The 18,870-nt window shown below is 38.7% G+C and overlaps 1 protein-coding gene and 1 non-coding gene across 2 annotated transcripts in view; both read right to left on the bottom strand.

Moving 5' to 3' along the window:
* Nucleotides 1-18,870, bottom strand: part of GRIA4 (glutamate ionotropic receptor AMPA type subunit 4) — a 291,800-nt gene that overhangs the window by 181,551 nt on the left and 91,379 nt on the right. The gene's annotated exons all lie outside the window — the stretch shown is intronic.
* Nucleotides 1,943-2,106, bottom strand: LOC114227920 (U1 spliceosomal RNA). Its single transcript, XR_003614014.1, has one exon. It is a non-coding gene; the product is annotated as a U1 spliceosomal RNA (small nuclear RNA).

Below are 18,870 nucleotides of genomic sequence, written 5' to 3'. Positions count from 1 at the left end.
GTGAGGGCATGAGTGGGGGGGAGGTAATGTGGGGATAAGAACAAGTATGTCACACCTTAATCAATAAAAAAAAAAAAAAAAAAAAGAAAATGTATCTTTTTTCACATAAGTGATTCAGTTGGAGTAATCAATTTTCAATGAAGATACTTAAGTCAGATATTAGGGATCTTATTGAATTCCATAAATACCAAATAAGTAGAAATTAGCATCAAAACACACTTATTTATTAATTAAAATAAATAAAAATTATGCATGCATCCAGTTTAATAAGATAACTAATTCTACAAAGCATAAAAAAAAAATCTTTCCACTCTATCCTCAGTTTTCATTCCTCAGAGGTAAGTACTTGAGATTCCTGACAGTTTTTGACTGTATTCTAGATATTTCAATATGTAAGTTCTAAATTTCATACTTATACAGCTATTTGGTGGCCTTTTTTTCAATGTTAAATATTATCTATTGATTTCTTGCCCTGAAAGGTGAAGATTGAACTATCTTGATCCTCTTCAATACATGCTCACTTATTTTACTTCCATTCTCTTTCTTCTAATAAAATTGTTGTACTATGAAGTAAGATCAATGTACAGTGTTATCTTACTTCAAATTATTTATAGTAAGCCACTTTATTATCGACTCTGGGAGTCCTTAGCACCTGCTTTTCTTTTTAAAAAAGTATATTTTTAATTGATTTTAGAGAGTGGGGAAGGGACAAGGATAGAGAGAAACATCAATTGGTTCCTTTCTGCACACCCACAACACGGGCGTGTGCCCTGACCAGGAAACGAACTGATGACCTCTTGGTTCCTGGGTCAATGCTCAACCACTGAGCCACACTTGCTTGGTAGCACCTGCTTTCCATTCTCAGTGTTCTTAATTAAAAGATGACATGAATGAGGCTGAGTTCCCTGACCCCACCCCAATTCATTATTCTGAACCATCTGTGGATCTGTTCAATTTGGAAATTCTTATTCTTGGAGTCTGAAATGTTTAGTTTTTACTGTATTATTTGAGGAATTCCTATTATTTAGACATTGGGGGTCATGGGCCGATTCTCAAATTTTCTTCAGTTTTTCACTTCTTTAATTTCTTTCTTTGTATTTTTTTGGTTGAACCTACTAAGAGATTTTTGTCAAAGCCACACTTCAGTGTTTTATTTCTTTTTCATATGTAGATAGTTGGTGTTTTTGTTATCTTATTTATAATTTTCAAGGCTTTTTGTTGTTCTCTGAATATCCCTCTTTAATAGTCTCCTGTTCTTAATCCATTCATACATGATATCATTTCATTCTTTGGTTTCCTTCACTGAAATTTTTTTATTTCTGAATTATTTTCTTTGTTTTGTTTCATTTGAGTGGATAATTTTCCAGTTGGGTTGTTTCTCATATTTTTTCATGGACTTTCTGCTAATATTTACAAGTAAGGCACTAAAAAAGACTAAAAGGGGATTACCATTCAATATCCAGAATTTCATTTCACAGGCTGTTTTCATCATGGCACTTTCCCCCTAAACTCTGCTTCATGTCCCCAAGTCTAAAATATCTTTGCTTTATTCTCTTTAGAAAGTATACATTCAGATTTACATGGGGTGGGAGATGAGCAAATGGCAGTTACCTGTCTTAGAAAAGAAACAGAGAGTTTGAAATTTTTATAAAAGATAGACTTTCAACCGATGTATCTTTTTCCAGCTCTAGGCATTATCTTTTCACTGAAATTGGTGCCTCTATTCTTGAACCTTTCTGATGGGCTCTATGATCTATCTTCTTGTTCCCACCAAGGCATCAGCTTCCTCTGTTCTGACAAGTCAAGTACTTGGAATCTTTCTGATATATAGTTCCCCAATTTCATTGCCCTTCCAGTCTCATTGTTCATGTGGGTTTATGACCACAATCTCACTATTTATTTATCTTTATTTTTTATTTATTTATTTATTTATTTTTATATATAGGGGAGAGCGCGAACGCAGTCCCCCACTACCACAAATTATGCAGTCGAGTTTCCCACATTTGGGGAAATCGCAGGGGTCAGCACATCCGGAGTGCAATGGATAAGACTCGCCCTGGGAAAACCACCTTCGTGATCATGGTATCTCCCCTGCCAGGTAAGTATATATCTTTATTTTTTAACTGTCATTTTAGTAGGATATTGGAGAAAATGATGGTAAAGAAGTAAGTTCAGTATTTTTATTCAATTAGAAGTTTAAATACTTTATGTAAAAAAAAAAAAAGGATTCTACAATTATTGGCCTAGGAGGACAAGGAAGGAAAGATAGATTATTTTTATTAGAGTGAAAAATCGGGAAAGCTTTGACTTTGCCTTCTGCAATTACAAATTGCTTTGATTCTCTACGGTTTTAAGGCCGCTAATCCCTCACTTCTCACCTTTGGTTCTTATATAATGTCAATTTCCCCTTAAATTTCTTGATTAAATGGACTCTTAGGTCAGACTCTTGGTTTCCAGTGAGGCCACATTTACAAATTACTAAGGAAAGCTCTTTGCCACAAAATAACCTTAACAGAGTCTGACATTCTGTCCTTTAATAATGGAACATAAACTTTGTATCTAGAAGGCTTTTAAAATATCACAAGTCCTTATTAAAATGTAAATGTCTATGTGTGGGATAACCTCTCAAGCTATTAGCAATTCCTATGTCAGAAAACCCAGGGAGAAGTGCAGCTGATCACAGACACTGGCCTTTAACATCCTGGATTTTTATTTTTTTTTTTTTTTTTGCTTTTATGTGTCTTCTTTTAATTGAAACATTTTGTTTTATGACAATGCTTGGATTTTGGCTATTGATTTTTGCTTCTATTATTCTAAAAACTGGTCTCTGATATGGGTTTTTCTTTTTGTAGCCACTTTCCTTTGCTTTTGTAATTTCTTCCTATCCACTTAAGCTTTACACTATTTGGTGGGCATTTTGAAGATTTCTGTTGATCTGAAAACCATTTTAGACTTAATTATCAATATTTTCCCTCTTAAACAGCAGTTGCTGGTGAGTGGGCTGTCTTACTAGATCACAGACTATCTCTTCACTCTATTTTCTCTTCTCTGATCAATCATTTACAGATGAGTCACATTAATTACGTAACACGGATTGCTTATGAAACAGTACACTGATTCCTTGTTAGCTCGATTACTCATTCCTAAGTAAATAATCATGTTACAATATCAGCTTTACAGAAATAGAATGAGGAAAGACCAGCTTAGAGTAATCAATTCAACAGTGTTCATTTAAAATATTAGCAACCAAATTTGCAATTCAGTATAAAGTCGTTTCTAATTTAAAAATTCTCTGGCTGAAAAGTAAAAGTCCTGAAAAAAGCTGCTTTAACTCTGGAGGATGCAGCTAACCTCTAAAGTGTATTCTCCTATTATATATTCACATGTATTATGCAGTGTTGTTGTTTTTTTCCCCCCTGATACAGTCATTTTTATGTCCTCCTTGGAACAAGGTAAACTACTGTGTTCCAGTCATTTAACGGAAAATACCTTTTCGATGATCTATACATCACATAGGAATGGTTTTCAAGTAAAGCATTCTGTCAATCATTCCATGAGAAGGAGAGTGGTTAAAAAAAAAAAAAATGAGGCCATTAACTTACCATGAGCTGCTACCAGGCTTTCAGAATTCTAAAGTTGTGCAATCATTCATGTAAAAATTATTTTTTATGATGGTTTTCTCCTCTATTTCAACCAATTATATTTAGCAATGACTTAGTTACCCTCTTCACCCCACCCTCCCCTACCTTCCCTCTGAGGTTTGATGGTCTGATCGATACTTCTCTGTCTCTGGATCTGTTTTTGTTCATCAGTTTATGTTGTTCATTATATTCCACAAATGAGTGAGATCATGTGATATTTATTTTTCTCCAACTGGCTTATTTCGCTTAGCATAATGCTCTCCAGTTCCATCCATGCTGTTGCAAATGGTAAGAATGCCTTCTTTTATACAGCAGCATAGTATTCCATTATGTAGATGTACTACGGTTTTCTCATCCACTCATCTGCTGATGGGCACTTAGGCTGTTTCCAAATCTTAGCTATGGTAAATTGTGCTGCTATGAACATAGGGGTGCATACATCCTTTCTGATTGGTGTTTCTAGTTTCTTGGGATATATTCCCAGAAGTGGGATTACTGGGTCAAATGGAAGTTCCATTTTTAGATTTTTTAGGAAACTACATAGTGTTCTCCACAGTGGCTGCACCAGTCTGCATTCCCACCAGCAGTGCACGAGGGTTCCTTTTTCTCTACATCCTCTCCAGCACTTGTCATTTGTTGATTTGTTGATGATAGCCATTCTGACAGGTGTGAGATGGTACCTCATTGTTGTTTTGATTTGCATCTCTCAGATGATCAGTGACTTTGAGCATGTTTTCATATGTCTCTTGGCCTTCCTTATGTCCTCTTTCTAAAAGCATCTATTTAGGGTTCATTGCCCATTTTTTGATTGGGTTGTTTATCTTCCTTTTGTTACAATTAACTTTTGATTGTAATTGTGTTTTCACAATAACATACATAATAAATAACTTTTGTTACACTTCATGAAGAATAATAATATCATCCATAAGACTCTCAGATATATAAAAAATTGTATGTATACATCTATAAGTATGTATATTGAAGATGTATTTATGTACACACCAATGTATCATTAGTCAATAAAAAATTCTAGACTTCACAGTAACCTAAAGTCTTAGATCCTCTGTCTTCTTTGTAATATGGAAATAATATCAAATATCTCCCTTGCCTCTTGCAAGAATCTGGTAATCTTCAATGGATATAATGCTATATATAGAACAGTCTAAGAGATGAGAAATGAAAAAATCCCATAAAACATATAAAAATTATTTTTATAAGCAATATACTAGGCTAAACATACATTAAAGCATACAAATATTAATACATTAAAATACAGGTTTCCATCAAGATAGTGACATAGATAAATACATGGAACCTCCCACTGCCACGTAAAAAATTACACCTAAGTTACAGAAAAACTATCACTCAGAACATCTGAAATCTAGCTGAACAGAAGTCCTATAACTAAGGATATAAAGAAGAAGCCTCATTAAAACTGGTAGGAATGGTGAAGACACAGAAAGGGCTGGTCCCACACCCATGTGTGATGGATAAAAATTGGGAGGGATATCTTGACTGCAGAAGTCCCCACTTGAGGAATGTGAGGTCCCAGTCTCATATCAGTCCCCCTTCCCCAGCCTAGGGTTCCAGTGCCAGGAAGAGAAATCCCCATAACTTATGGCTGTAAAAACCAGAAGGGATTGTGGCTGAGTGAGACAGAGTTGCTGGAGTCCCCAGATGTTCCTCTTAAGGGACCCATACATGGACTTACTCGAACTCACTGGCTCTGAGCTCCAAAGCACCAGGGGCAGCAACTCAAAAGGCACCAGGGATGCATGGGGAGGGACTGAATTTTCCAGCAAGGGCTGGAGGGGCAGCTTTCTCCCAGACAGAAGTGCTGTCAGAGGCCATTGCTCCTTTGCTGAGCCCTCCCCGACGGAGCCAGTAGATGGGCACTATACCTAAGCCTCCACCAACCTGGCTAATACTGTCTGGCCTGGTGATTTCCTGAGACTCCAGCCCACCCAACTTTAGGGCCAACCCTGGCTGTCTCCGGTAGCTTTTTCATACAAAAGGCCTGTCTTGGCTCATACTTTGGACTTTCCTAAAATCTCTCAAAAAAGCAGCATTTGGCCTTAGTGAGCCCATAAGTTTTTCTAAGTGTCCCCAGGCCCAGAACTAGTGGCAGTCAGCCTTGGTTTGCATCGTGGTCTTTCATGGGCACCTCCAAGCCCAGCACAAGTAGAAGCCAACTGCAGATTGCTTTGTAGCTCATGCCAGGTGCCCCTGGCAGGGCATCCAGTGGACAGCTTCAGGCCACAGCATATTAAAACCCAGCCACCTCCACGAGCAATACACTCAAGAGGAAAACTTGGCAGACACCAAAGCCCCACTGAAATGAGTCTCGCTGCATGGGGTTGGCTTCTGCACAGCAGCTCCTCTTCCATAGTCATAGCTGGTCCTTGCAGCCAATTGGTATGCAGGATAGGGTCTCCCAATGACATTGCAAAAGCAATCAAGGCTAACTATAATTGACAGTGCACACAGTCCACCTGGGACACACTTGGAACACCCAGCCCAGGTGACCAGGGAGGCTGCACAGGACACCTACTACATAAGGCCACTCTACCAAGACTGGGATACTCAGACGCTCTGCCTGTACATAGAAACAAGCACAGGGAAGCAACCAAGATGAGGAGAGAAAGAACCAGGCAGCAAATGAAAGAAGTCTCCAGAAAAAAACCAAAATGAAATGGAGGCAAGCAAACTACCAAATACAGAGCCAAAAACAATGGTTAAAGGATGCTCAAGGAACTTAATGAGAATTTCAACAGAATACAAAAAGACATTGAAACCATGGAAAAGAACCAGTCAGAAATGAAGGATATATTAGTATGAATTGAATGAAAATAGATTACATTTCCACCAACAGTGCAAAAGGTTCTCTTTTCTCCTCATCCTTGAGAACACTTGGTTATTTTTGTCTTTTTTTTATAGTAGCTATTATAACAGGTATGAGGTGATAGTTCCTTGTGGTTCTGATTTCCACTTCCCTGATGATTAATGACACTAAGCATCTTTTAATGCACCTGTTGGACATCAATATCTTCTTTGGAAAAAAATTTAATTTTTAATTGGATCGTTAATTTTTTTGTTATTGAGTTCTTCATACATTTTGGATATTAGACCCTTATAAGATTTACAATTATATTCTCTTATCCATAGGTTACATTTTCATTTTGTTGATGTAATTATGTATACTTTAACTTTTCTCTGATCTTACATCACAGTTACTTACATTTGAAATTTTAGTCAAGCCCTTTCAGGTAAGAAAAGTCATCTGCCAGGTCACAGAAAAAAATAGATATTTCTATTTGTATTTTTTGTTCTTAGATATTTGTGTTTATTTATAAATTTTTGTTTTTTTTTAACTACTACAGTTTACATTTAATATTATTTTGTATTATTTTCAGTACAGCATAGTGGTTAGGTAATCATATATTTTACAAAGTGTTTCCCCTGATATTTGCAGTACTCAACTGGGACCATACATAGTTATAAAAATATTATTGACTAGGGGCCCAGTGCATGAATTCGTGCACCTTGAAAGAAACTGTGGGCCATGAGGCTTCGGTGGCCACAGGGGCGGGTCTTGGCCCATCCTCCATGCCCCCACTTAGCCTCTCCCACCGCTGCCCCCAGCCCCCTGTCTGCTGGCAGCCCCGCTCCTGCTGCTGCTGCTCCCATGCGCTGACAGAGCTGGCCTCACTCGTACTCGCTGATGGTGTGGAGCGATTGGGGCTGGTGCCAGCAGCAGGTGTGAGCGGGGCCGGTGCCGTCAGTGGGTGCGAGTGGCGGCGGCTGCCCTGATTGCCTCTCAGGAGCAGGGAGAGATGGAGAAGCCCTCAGGGGAGATTGGGGCTGGCAGCTACCGCTTGCACACGCTATTTTCAGTGTAAGTTACATAAGCACCTACGTCACTCACACTCACATGGAGCACATACACAGCAGTAATGAAGTGAAACAGTAAAAAAAAAATAAAAGAAAGATAACAATTCCTGACCTTTACTTGTGGTAAATAAATAATAAAAAACATAAAGCACATTTGTACATATGCTGAAATGATGGAACTTTATTTATTTTTTTTATAAATAGATGGGAGATGGCGATGTAACTACAAAGTGATGTACGTCGACTCCGACATAACCAGAGGACTGCCTGTATGAGGGCTCCCTTTCTCCAATCCATGCCAACACTTATTATTTTTATTGATGATTACCATTCTGACAGGTATGAAGTGATATATCATTATGGTTTTAATTTGCATCTCTGTAATGATTAGTGACATTGAGCATCTTTTTATATATCTACTGGCCACCTGTATGCCCTTTTTGGAGAAGTGTCTATTCAGGTCTTTTGATCTGAAGTGTGTCTCTTGTAGATAGCATCCACTATGGAATACAATATGGAGGTTCCCCAAGCATTAAAGAAATACCTACAATTTTTATTTATAAGAATTTATTGATTTAATCAACAATATCTAGAAAACCTTTCAATAGCTTCACTAATTATGGATTAGAACAGAGAAAATATCTTACCTATGGTAAGAGACTAAGAAATATTAATAATTAAAAATTACCTTTATTTATAGACTTGGTTGCATCATGTTTTGCCCAGAGTTCAGTTAGCTACTACTTTCTACATCTTTATAGCTGGGGCCACTAATGTGGTTAAGTGCTTGGATTTTATTTGTATTAATATATGCCTACTCATATTCATTCTTAAAGTACCTAGCTACCTCAGATTTTTCTAAATCTAAGAAGATTGCCTTGTCTCTTAAGTAGGAATGCACAGAAGAAACTTGATTTCAATATCTCCTTGTCTAGCACTGTCATTCTGGCTTTGCCTTTGGTGTTCTACCTGCAAATGGATTCTTGCTCTGGAACTCTAGCTTCCATTTGGCTAATATTTGTTCTTATATTCCATTCTCCACTGCCAGTCTCTGGAACTCAGACCCCTGGGGTTTGTAAGTTTGTTTTGGGTCATTGATCACACTGATGAATCTCCTTGATGTGGAAGCATCTGCTCATCTGGACCTAGACAGACCACCTGTCCTTCTGGGCCTTTGTGAAGTCATTCCCTTTCTTGGATCTCCACTAATTGCTTGTCTTGTTCTGCTTGAATTGGCATTCCAGGTGCTGGCCTTTTCTTCAACCTTGCCTTTTCCTTTGTGACTCATACAGAGGTATCACACTAGTAACATAGATTGTTATTTTTAGGTCTCATGAAATCTTTCCTTGAATCATCTCCAGTGATCACAAGCACAATATCTATCAAGCAACTCAATTTCATTTTAATTACATTTATTATTAGAAAGTTCTTTCTTATTTTGGGTCAAAATCCACCTCCTTATAGTTTTTTTCCCCCCATTTGGCCTCAGTAACAATAAGCACAGTGCTTATGCATTGTTGACAATAAATAGTAGTTGCTATTATTTATAACCCAAAGTTTTCAATTAAAAGATGTTTCTCCATGTGGAAAATAATATAGTGGAAATAAAAAGCTGAGGCTCAGAAAGTGTAAGCTGCTTGCCAAGAGTTATAGTTAGTAAACTATAGTGATTCCAATATTAACATAGGCTATCTCAGTTTAGTTACTTCCTTAGTTCCTGTGATCTTGATTTCACCCTATCACACTGCAGCTATGCACTCCCATAGGTGCTGTCTTGACATTGACAAACATTGTAATCCCTGTATAATCTCAGCTTCAATTAGTCACCCTCTCGACTTTACCTTCTGTCTCTCCAACTGATGCCCTCTAGAGCTAGACTCCAGAAATCCTTTCTCCCCATTAGAACCACCAATCCATTGATCCTACTCCTTTTGTTCCACGTGTTCTATTGCCTCCTAAACCAGTTTAAAATTCATCATGGGTCATCATGATTACTCAAATCCTTTACTTTTCTTCAGTTTATCACATTCATGTGGCAAAGTTCCAACCCAGATTAAATCCATTTTTTCATCAGTCTGAGACTATATCTATATAGCGGAATGTGGCTGATAAAAATTCACAGCCATAGCAATTCATCTCCCTTTAATGGTGTCTGAAAATCACCCTCAATCCCTAGTCAATTCTTTTTCCTACCATCTTAGAAGATTTCTTAATCTTTTATTCTTTCTCCTCAAATATACTACAACTTTTCCGCATTCTCAGTTTCTGGAGATGACTAACTTTTTTTAAATCTTAAAATGGGAGCTTTCAGAAAAGAAACTCCACAAGCTTCTATCACTGTATCTACTCATGAATCTGATTCTGTGTGCAAATATTCTACTTTTTCTTTTGTTACTATGGGTGACAGACTTGTGCTCCTGGGTAAGGTAAAGTTTTCTATGTATACACTACATCCCATCTGCCCCTGCCTACTTAAGAACATTTTCAGCAATTCTCTCCTTTGTTTCCAGCATCACCATTCTCCCCCGACACTCCCAGTGATCATAATTAGCTTATGGATATCCTCTTATTTCTCTAATATCTTTTTAAAAAACATATTCTTATTGATTTCAGAGAGGAAGGGAGAGGGAGAGGGAGATAAAAACACCAATGATGAGAGAGAACCGTTGATCGGCTGCCTTCTGCATGCTCCCTACTGGGGATTGAGATTGCAACCCAGACATGTGCCCTTGACCAGAATTGAACCCGGGACCTTTCAGTTTGCAGGCCAATGCTCTATCCACTGAGCCAAACCAGCTAGGGCTATTTCTCTCATATCTTAATAACATTTTCCCTCCAGGTACTGCTTCATTTCCATTTTTCTCTTTATTGAAAAACTCCTTGAAAGAGTCCTCTATCCCTCTTGTCTTCAATTTCTCTCCTGTTCCCTTGAACACAAATTAGGTTTTTACCCCCTCCAGTGAAAGTGCTCTTGTAAAGGTCACCGATGATCAGCACATTGTTAAATCCAATGGGAATTTCTCAGACCTAATCTTAATCTATAAATAACACTTTACCTAGTTGATCACTCTTCCTTGAAACCATTTGGTGCTTGGCATAGAAAACTACCACACTTACTTAGCTTTCCTTCTATCTTTCTAGTCACTCATTTCTCAGTCTCTTTTCTGGTTCCTTTTCATCTCATCCATCTCCAGGCATCACGTGCCCCAAGGCAGAGTTCATTGCTTGGATTTCTCTTGTTTTTCTAGTCTTGTTGGGTAGGTGTTGACATTCTCTAGAAATGGCTTTAAATGGCATCTTAATACTAATAATTCTCAAATTGTCCTGGTCCATTTCTTTGAATTTCTGACCAACATATATGTCTACTTAACATGTTCACTTAGAGGTTTAACAAGCACTTCAAAATTAACATGGTAACAATTAAGTTGTCCTCCATTCTTCACCAAGGCTCTCTGTCTTCATCTCAGGAATGACAATTCTACTTTCTGACTGCTAGAGCCTAAAAGCTTGATGTCATTGTTCATGCCTTCTTTCTCTTCACACTTAATAATAACAAGTCCTATTGGCTCTAAATAAAAATATATCTTGAATTTAACCACTACTGACAGCCATTTCTTGCCTGGATTATAGCTATAGCCTCCTCAATGGCCTCTGTGTTTCTTCACACTCCCTTTCTTAATCAGTAATGAGAGATCCTGTTAAAATGTAAGTCAGGTTATGTCATTTCTCTTTTATTTCAAATTGAAATTCTTACTATGACCTGCAAATTCCCATGAGACATATAATTCATCCTCTCTTCGAGCTAACTTCCTGTTCTCTTGTTTTCTCTTTTTGGCCACTTTGGTTTGTCACTATCCTTCAAATACTCTAAAAAAGCTGCTTCATCACTTAGGGATTTGCAATGGATGGTCTTCCTGCCTGAAACCTCTCTCACAGATGTTCTCAAGACTAAATCCCTCACTTCCTTCAGACCTTCCTGAAAGCTACCTCCATAGGTGACTTCACCTTCCTTCTAACATTTCATATCTCTATTCCTTGCTTTATTTTCTTTGCCAATCTGTCACCTAATATATCATTTTATTGTTTGCCTCTTCCACTTGAATATAAACTGCATGGGTATACGTAATGGTGTGTGTGTGTGTGTGTGTGTGTGTGAGAGAGAGAGAGAGAGAGAGAGAGAGAGAGAGAGAGAGAGAGAGAGAGATTGATTTTGTGTGGATGTGTATTGTGATTGCATTTGATCTTAGAGAGGAAAGAAGAGAGAGAGAAAAACACATCAGTGTGAGAAAGCTTAGTTGCATCCCATATGTGCCCTGATTGAGGATTGAACCCACAACCTAGGTATGTATGTTCCCTAATCAGGAAATGAACCCACCATCTTTTTAGTGTATGGGATGATGCTCCAACCAACTGAGCCATTTGTCTTGGATTTATTGCTAATTCTAGAATAGTTCCTGGCACATAGTGGGTAGTCAACAGATATTTGCTAAATAAGTAAATCCATTGAGTTGGCAGAATTCAAACTTGGTGTTATCTTGTTCCAAAAATTGATGTAATTTCTGTTGTTTAAATTTTAGTTAGCAATCACCTCAATAAATGCACTGGGCTCTGTGCTGTGCCCTGGAATTCATGCTGATGTGGAGTTTACATTCTTGCTGGAGAGCAGATGAAGCCAATAGTAAATAGCAGAAATCGGCCTAGAATTGCTAAATGGTGTGGTGCATATTATAAATCGTAAGAAGGGGAAAGGAACAAGATAGAAATGAATCCATGATGGTTTCTAAAAGGCAGTGTAATTAAACGGATTTAAGTGAGGGGTGATATTAAACCTGATTATGGGAACAAAGTATGAGTTAGATCAGAAGGACATTGGAGACCTGACTAATTATAATAAATGAGGAGTGAAATTAGGGAATACATTTTAATATTGTAGTGATATTCCTAGGTAAATACAGGAGAGTTGAAACTTTAGGCGGTAGAAACTTGAGAGTCAGAGTGTAATTATAGACCCCGAAGCTCACTCTGTAATCAGGTTTCTTGATTGTTCATATTTATAGGACCAAAATGCTTTGATTTTTTTTGTTACATATATACCATAATTATCTTCTAAGAGGTGTATACCACTCATTAAGCCTTTATTTTATAATCTTGCATTGCTCCTGAGCCTTATTTGTGTCCTGTTTTTCATCTAAACACAGATTCTTTAGTATTTTTATATGTTAGTGGTTTTGATGTAATGCCTTCTGTACAGTATCTTGTTTACTTTGGTCTTCTTTTGTCTCATTACCGGAACGAGATATTAAAGTTTACATTGTATGGAAAAGAAAAGCAAATGACAAAAATCTCTGAGGTCTTTATAAGACAAAAGCATCAGTAGTTATGAAATAATTTATTACTCGTATAAGTCTGGTGCAACTATTTTGAAATCTTCAGAGGAGAATAGATTCTACTGATTTACTTAAAGAGTTACTTTATTATAAAAAAATGTAATTTTTCTTTCGTGTTGTTATTTTCTTAGTTTCCCATGTGTTTATACTCTAGATAAATACCTACTACCTCTTTGTCTTTTCTTTACCTCACAGAATGATGGAAGAACCAGAACACTGATGGAAATAACCTCATACAAAAGAAGGCTGGTTAAAGTAAATGGAGTTAATTTCGCCTGTTTATCAGATTTGGAAATGTGTGATGACAATGAGCACTGATATTCATGAGGTTGGTCACAGTGGGAACTAAATGCATTAGGACACCAGCTCACACAGTTTCTATATCTCATCACTCATTGTCTCTAAGATAATAAAAATCATATATAAATGATATATACAAACATATAAAATAATCATATCTAAAAAATCAAAGTCATATCATGCTTCACCGGGTTTGGAAAGAGAAAAAAACAATAGGTTCACATTTAATCAACAGAAAGGACCCAAATAAATGAACATATCTTAGAAAGAACAAAAACTGCTAAACAATACACTGCATTTGATTTTAGGTTAATGGATATGTTAGACAGAATCAATCCTGGGAAACAAATAATAAGGAAAAAAGAGAATTTGGCTAAAAAAAAGATAAAATTAAAACAAAAGGAATTGATGTAAATATCCTTTAAAATGATTATATATATATATATATATATATATATATATATATGTGTATGTGTGTGTGTGTGTGTATATATAAATATATATATACACACACATACACATACACATATATATATATACACACACATACACATACACATATATACTAGAGGCCCAGTGCACAAAATTCGTGTGTGGGTATGGTCCCTAGGCCTGACATGTGATCAGGGCCATCTTCCCTGGCTGTTGGCAGCTGGCCCTGACCCCTGCTGCAACCCACCCCTGGTTCTCAGTTCACCATCGGGCAAGCAATCAGAGCCTGCCGGCCGGGGGAGAAACCAAGAGGTCAGCTGTTCCCACCCGTTTGCTGGCCCCGCCCCCACCACAGGTCACCTTCTGTGTGTGGGGCGACCGGCGGGGCAGAGGCCTTGGCCTGGCACCGCCCACATCCCCTGTCACACACCCCTGGTTCCCCTTTTGCCATTGGGCGATGGAAGCCTGCCAGCCAGGGGAAGGTACCGAGAGGTGGTCAGTGTGCCTCCTAGTGATTGGTCGAGTGGTCGTTCTGGTCATTCTGCCGTTAGGGTCAATTTGCACATTACCCTTTTATTATATAGGATTTCTTATCCAGAAATCAAATTAGGATATTGATCAGAAATGGGTCCCCTAGCAGGTAGTGTGGCAGGCAGTCTTTCTTGCACGGACTCTCCATTGAAGTGCCAGCTGTCATTTGCTGAAGCTACTACCTTACTTCCTCTAACCCACTTTGAATTAAATTAGCCACTAAAAGAAATGTAAATGATTCGTATTAACGACAGTGTATAAAGTTATGCAATGGATAATAAAATGATCTTAGTAATGTTGAATATGAAAGCATAATAAGTATTGATACTGATTTTATTTCTGTATTTTTTTTTAAATAACAATGCTGGCCTCATACCATCTTCCTGAATTATTGTCAGTATAGTGTATATGGATTGCTTTCCCAGATTAACCCTTGCCCCTCCCAAAATCAGTTCTCTTCAGAGCAATTCCTTTTAACTTTTAGTTTTTAAAACTCATCAATAGCTTCCCATTATCCTCAGAATGAAATGCAAATCCTTTTGAGTCTTATTTTACTGGGTCTGTGCACCTCTTCAGCTTCACTTCTTATCCTCCATGCACCTGCCTCCTCTACTCACAGGCTTACATTCCAGTTCTTTGCATAACACACTTCCTTCAGTACTTTGAATGTATTCTACTCTCCTACTAATTTTTCAGGGAGGGCAGAGGCACAACTTCTCTAGAATCCTTATAAGACCACCCCATCCCTCCTATGTATGTGCAATAAAAGCATCATATTCTTCCCCTATCAGAGGACTTGCCATATCATCCTATCTAATAAAAGAGTAATATGCAAAGTGACCATCACTCCAACACACAAGATGGCTGCCCCTATATGGTCAAAGATGGCTGCCCCCATGTGGACACAAGATGGCTGCCACAAGATGGCCAGCAGGGGAGGGCAGTTGGGAGGGACCAGGCCTGCAAGGGAGGGCAGTTGTGGGCGATCAGGCCTGCAAGGGAGGGCAGTTGGGAGGGACCAGGCCTGCAGGAAAGGGCAGTTGGGGTGGGGACCCAGGCCTGCAGAGAAGAGAAGTTGGGGGGGACCAGGCCTTCAGGGGAGGGCAGTTGGGGGGACCAGGCCTAAAGGGGAGGGCAGTTAGGGGCAATCAGGCTGGCAAGGGAGCAGTTAGGCATCAATCAGGCTGGCAGGGGAGTGGTTAGTGGGTGATCAGGCTGGCAGGGGAGTGGTTAGTGGGTGATCAGGCTGGCAGGCAGAAGCAGTTAGGGGCAATCAGGAAGGCAGGCAGGCAAGCAGTTGGGAGCCAGCAGTCCTGGATTGTGAGAGGGATGGCAGTCAGACATCCCTCAAGGGGTCCCAGATTGGAGAGGGTGCAGGCTGGGATGAGGGACACCCTCCCCCCTTGCACAAATTTTGTGCACTGGACCTCTAGTCAAATCATAATTACATGTTTAATTAATTTGATTTCTCCCTCTAGACTTGAAGTTCTTAACATCTTTGATATAAAGAACCTATTTAACATACTGGTGAGGCCTCTAATTTCCTTCTCAAAACAATGTTTTCATTAAATTTTTTTAAACTATATTTTTATTGGTTTCAGAGAGTAAGGGAGAGAGAGAAAGATAAAAACATCAATGATGAAAGAGAATCATTGGTTGGCTGCCTCCTGCACACCCCTACTCGGGATCCAGCCCACAACCCAGGCATGTGCCCTTGACTGGAATCAAACCTGGGACCCTTCAGTCTGCAAGTCGATGCTCTATCCACTGAGCCAAACTGGCTAGGGCTCAAAACAATGTTTGTAAGTGCATAAGATAAATTATTTAGGGTAACAACAACAACCAAAAAGAGTTATACTGAGATACAATTTCAAAGTACTAAACCTAAATTTATAATATATTAATATACTTGCCTTTTTTATTAACGCAATAAGCAATAAAACTTAGTGGCATGTCAACACCAAACAACTTAAAAGTCATGACAAGCAATATGGCATTTTAAGACATCTGAAACACTAAAAAGTGGTATGAAATTATCTGTGGGTTTTTTAAAATTTATTTTCTATTGTTGACAGTATTACAGATGTCCTCCATAACCCTCCCTCCAATATCCCCCACCCCACCTTCACCACACTATTGTTTGTGTCCATGGGATATACATATCTATATATATAAAAGCCTAAGGGATTGTCTGATTGTCTGATTGATTGCTATGATGCACAATGACCACCAGAGGGCAGACACTCAATGCAGGAGCTGCCGAGCTGCAGTGACTTGGCAGCTGCGGTTCTTGGGTGACACATCCACAACCAGAGAGGAGGGAGCCCAATTCCAGGGCACATCACCTGAGAACTGCCCTCTCGCAATCCAGGACCCCTCAGGGGATGTCAGAGAGCCAGTTTCAGACCAATGCCCGCAGGCCAGGCTGAGGGACCCACCAGTGCATGAATCCGTGTACTGGGCCTCTAGTATGTATATAACTTCTTTGGTTAATGATGACAAAGTCACAGGAACTGCCAGTAATTCTGAGGTTTGTGGCCTATATTCATATTTAAATTTGATGCTAAATTTTAGTTATTGGTTAAGAAAAATAAAGATGTCATTTTTTCCCCATACAAATTTCTGACTCCCCTCCCCTTATCTTAGATTAAAATCCCTGTAGTACAGTGTCAACTCCTTAAGGACAGACACCAGATCTGTCTTGTCTGTCACTAAATCCCCAGTCTTTACTATGTAACCATATACCCATAACTATATGTGCCAGTTCTTGTTCTAGGTGCTGAAGATAGAACTGTGGATAATAAAACAAATGTGTCCTGGAGGTTTTATTCCACTGGGAGGGGACAGCAATGCCTAACCAATCCTAGACACCCACATTGTTTGTGGGTGGGTGTCTATGTTTGCCTTTGCTTTATCCTCTTTTAAGATCAATAAGTGCCTACGAACACCTGCAGTAACAGTTCTTTTAAAAATCAGGTCCTGAAGTTCTGAATTTAAGTGGCTGACAATAAAGAGATCATTTAAAAATTGGGAGAGATTGCTATTACCTGTTAAAACACACATTTCCATAGCTGCCTGCTGCACGTGGGGCTCCTGGATACACGAATGTAATGCCTGTATCTTCGTGTCCTTACTAGGGCAGTTCTTCCTTCACTGAGATCCCGTCGCTCCTGCTGAGCTCCTAACTTTTCAAGACTGAGATGTCACCCTGAGAAGACATGGTCCTCCCCCCCCCCCCCCCCCCACCCCCCCCCGCCTTCCCCGCTACCGCCAGCTTCAGCACTCTGGCTAGGAAAACTGTTGTGGTGTTCAGGCAGCACTTTGGGCATATCTCTGTTTTTGGACAGCTGATGGACAGAAGTGAAGTTATCTGCCTGTGTATTCAAGCCCTCATTTTCCTTTCCCTAAACTAGGTGACCCTCTGTCTGCTAGACACCCTGCTGTCTGAACTGAAACACTGCTTCCAAATTCCCCATGGGAAGGGAAACCTTACAGAGGCATCTGAATCTAAAAATATTCATTCTTACTTCGTTAAGAATGTTTAAAGGTCAATTTTAAGAGAGGTAGCCAAGTGTCTGCATTTTAGGGCTCTCAAAACCCTCCTCAAGCCGCATTACATGCACTTTTTAGCTCCCTGCTGCTGTATTCTATGGGAGAAATTCTATGCAGGAAAAAGAATCAGCGGGGACTGTGTCTAGATATGCCCATCCTAATACTTGACCCAGGTCATCTGACTTTTTCTATTTACACCCGAGGAAGCGGTAGACAGGGTGTGTGTGGTATTTTGGCTACTGTCTATCCTGGCACTGGCTTCAGAGATGCATTCAAGAGACTTTCTGGATGGTACTCACACCTGCTTCATCTAGCCTAGGACCCCATGGAGTAGTAGCCCAGTCTTATTGACATCTCTAGGAGTTAGCTTAGTGCCCAGAGTATGGTAGACGTCTATAAATGTTTTCTGAACTGAACTAAAGTGATTTTAATGAGATTTATTACTCTGTTGGCACAAGAACCTGATTTTTTGTGCACCTTTGAGCACCTTTCCTTAAATAAGAGAATGAAGGGAAGCTCTGAGAGTCTGATATGACCTTGGCTATATTGTTTAAAGTCTTAACACTGATTTTTCATACAAACAACAGAGATGATATGCAGCCTATCTTTGCATGTTGGATAAACTGGCACAGACCAGACCACATGCCTGGGGAGAACTTATCAATTTAGTGTCTGTCTCCTGCTCTAGACTATTAACTATATTGAAAGTACTGTCTTAACCCATTAAATCATATTTGTTGAACAAAACAATTTAGATAAGGATTTTAATTGAAAATTAAAATCAAACTGATAGATCTGAAAAATTATATGTATAGCCATAAGTGCCTCCCTCTTACTGATAACTGTTGAAAGAACTAAAGAAATATTTTCAGGTATGTTAAACCAATGTGTAGTAACTTAAAAAACTTACATTTCAAAGTACAGATAATGAAAGCAAAATTATATTAGGGAGATTAAACATATATCAAAGTTATGATTAAGAGCCGTGTTAGTTTTTCCATATGAAAAGGACATAAAATCTATTCTTGAGAAGATATCTCTATAACGATTATGATATAAATACCCAAACATTTTAATTATAAGGTACAAGGATTTTGTTTTCACTATTAATGTCATTTTTTCTCTCCTAGGAACTC

This window comes from Eptesicus fuscus, chromosome 13 (genome assembly GCF_027574615.1).
Source record: "Eptesicus fuscus isolate TK198812 chromosome 13, DD_ASM_mEF_20220401, whole genome shotgun sequence".
NCBI lineage: Eukaryota > Metazoa > Chordata > Mammalia > Chiroptera > Vespertilionidae > Eptesicus > Eptesicus fuscus.
This window is presented reverse-complemented; position numbering and strand designations above follow the sequence as displayed.